General features: G+C 49.7%; 1 non-coding gene and 1 pseudogene across 1 annotated transcript; both read right to left on the bottom strand.

The window, feature by feature from the left end:
* Window positions 1-727: 727 nt before the first annotated feature.
* LOC139246422 (5S ribosomal RNA) lies at window positions 728-846 on the bottom strand (annotated as a pseudogene).
* Window positions 847-1716: 870 nt separating this feature from the next.
* LOC139246969 (5S ribosomal RNA) lies at window positions 1717-1835 on the bottom strand. Its single transcript, XR_011590779.1, has one exon. It is a non-coding gene; the product is annotated as a 5S ribosomal RNA (ribosomal RNA).
* Window positions 1836-2500: the final 665 nt, after the last annotated feature.

Raw genomic sequence — 2500 nt, 5'->3', positions numbered from 1 at the left:
CTGACTCCCACACAAGCAAACGACAAGCCCTACCCTTCATTGCCTTGCCTCAAGCTTCAAAACTGCCTGACTTTCACCATTCCCTCACTCACCCACAAATCACTCACTCACTCACCCCCCAATCTCACGCTCGCCAACCTCGAAATCTCTCATCCCCTCAAATCGCTCTCCCCCAAATCTCCCCATCCCCAAATCTCTCCTCCCCCAAAAAAGCTTCCACCGCCCCCAAAACACCAGGATTGTTTCATTTCCAATCCCACCAATTATTAAGCCAGATCGCTGTTGTAGCCACATTTCGGAACCCCATGTGGCAAGTGGCGCCTGCTACTCGGCATTCTGATTTGCAACACTCCTCACATGAACACACATGCATTCCAGCAGCATGCTAGTTGGCTTTACATTTTTCCTGCATTGAATTGCAGCTCTTCCTGCACGATTCTTTGTTCTCTTGCTGTTTGTCCCTCTCAGGTTTCTATGCACCTTGTCTCTCCTCTCTGTTGCTGCGTCCTGGTGTGCCTGCGCCAGCGTGTATTTTTTTGCCAACTTATTTTGTTGTTCTGCGTTCTTTCGTCCCTTGCGTCGACCCCCTTGCATTTGTGTAGCAGCAGGAGAATGTGCAGGAAAGAAATGGTGAAAGCAAAGTGAGAGAGAGAGCAGCAAAAAGGTTGTTGATGGATCAACGGCACTGTGTGTGCAGAAGCATGAGCAACCTGTGGATGGCAGCAAAAGCCTACTGCACCTGGTATTCCCAGGCAGTCTCCCATCCAAGTACTAACCAGGCCTGACTCTGCTTGGTTTCCGAGATCAGACAGGATCGGGCGTTTTCAGACTAGTGTGGCCGTAGGCATTGATGTCATGGCTTTCTCTTTACTTAAACGGACATAAGGCTGTTCTTCACTTCTTTTTCTCCTTCCATGCATTCATCCAAGGAATCAGCACTCAAGATTCATTTCACCATTTACCTTCCGCCACACCCACCTCTTGCTGCTCTGACTCCCACACAAGCAAACGACAAGCCCTACCCTTCATTGCCTTGCCTCAAGCTTCAAAACTGCCTGACTTTCACCATTCCCTCACTCACCCACAAATCACTCACTCACTCACCCCCCAATCTCACGCTCGCCAACCTCGAAATCTCTCATCCCCTCAAATCGCTCTCCCCCAAATCTCCCCATCCCCAAATCTCTCCTCCCCCAAAAAAGCTTCCACCGCCCCCAAAACACCAGGATTGTTTCATTTCCAATCCCACCAATTATTAAGCCAGATCGCTGTTGTAGCCACATTTCGGAACCCCATGTGGCAAGTGGCGCCTGCTACTCGGCATTCTGATTTGCAACACTCCTCACATGAACACACATGCATTCCAGCAGCATGCTAGTTGGCTTTACATTTTTCCTGCATTGAATTGCAGCTCTTCCTGCACGATTCTTTGTTCTCTTGCTGTTTGTCCCTCTCAGGTTTCTATGCACCTTGTCTCTCCTCTCTGTTGCTGCGTCCTGGTGTGCCTGCGCCAGCGTGTATTTTTTTGCCAACTTATTTTGTTGTTCTGCGTTCTTTCGTCCCTTGCGTCGATCCCCTTGCATTTGTGTAGCAGCAGGAGAATGTGCAGGAAAGAAATGGTGAAAGCAAAGTGAGAGAGAGAGCAGCAAAAAGGTTGTTGATGGATCAACGGCACTGTGTGTGCAGAAGCATGAGCAGCCTGTGGATGGCAGCAAAAGCCTACTGCACCTGGTATTCCCAGGCAGTCTCCCATCCAAGTACTAACCAGGCCTGACTCTGCTTTGCTTCCGAGATCAGACGAGATCGGGCGTTTTCAGACTAGTGTGGCCGTAGGCATCGATGTCATGGCTTTCTCTTTACTTAACCGGACATAGGCTGTTCTTCACTTCTTTTTTTCCTTCCATGCATTCATCCAAGGAATCAGCACTCAAGATTCATTTCACCATTTTCCTTCCGCCACACCCACCTCTTGCTGCTCTGACTCCCACACAAGCAAACGACAAGCCCTACCCTTCATTGCCTTGCCTCAAGCTTCAAAACTGCCTGACTTTCACCATTCCCTCACTCACCAACAAATCACTCACTCACTCACCCCCCAATCTCACGCTCGCCAACCTCGAAATCTCTCATCCCCTCAAATCGCTCTCCCCCAAATCTCCCCATCCCCAAATCTCTCCTCCCCCAAAAAAGCTTCCACCGCCCCCAAAACACCAGGATTGTTTCATTTCCAATCCCACCAATTATTAAGCCAGATCGCTGTTGTAGCCACATTTCGGAACCCCATGTGGCAAGTGGCGCCTGCTACTCGGCATTCTGATTTGCAACACTCCTCACATGAACACACATGCATTCCAGCAGCATGCTAGTTGGCTTTACATTTTTCCTGCATTGAATTGCAGCTCTTCCTGCACGATTCTTTGTTCTCGTGCTGTTTGTCCCTCTCAGGTTTCTATGCACCTTGTCTCTCCTCTCTGTTGCTGCGTCCTGGTGTGCCTGCGCC

This window comes from Pristiophorus japonicus, unplaced genomic scaffold (assembly GCF_044704955.1).
Source record: "Pristiophorus japonicus isolate sPriJap1 unplaced genomic scaffold, sPriJap1.hap1 HAP1_SCAFFOLD_247, whole genome shotgun sequence".
In the NCBI taxonomy this organism is placed as follows: domain Eukaryota; kingdom Metazoa; phylum Chordata; class Chondrichthyes; family Pristiophoridae; genus Pristiophorus; species Pristiophorus japonicus.
This window is presented reverse-complemented; position numbering and strand designations above follow the sequence as displayed.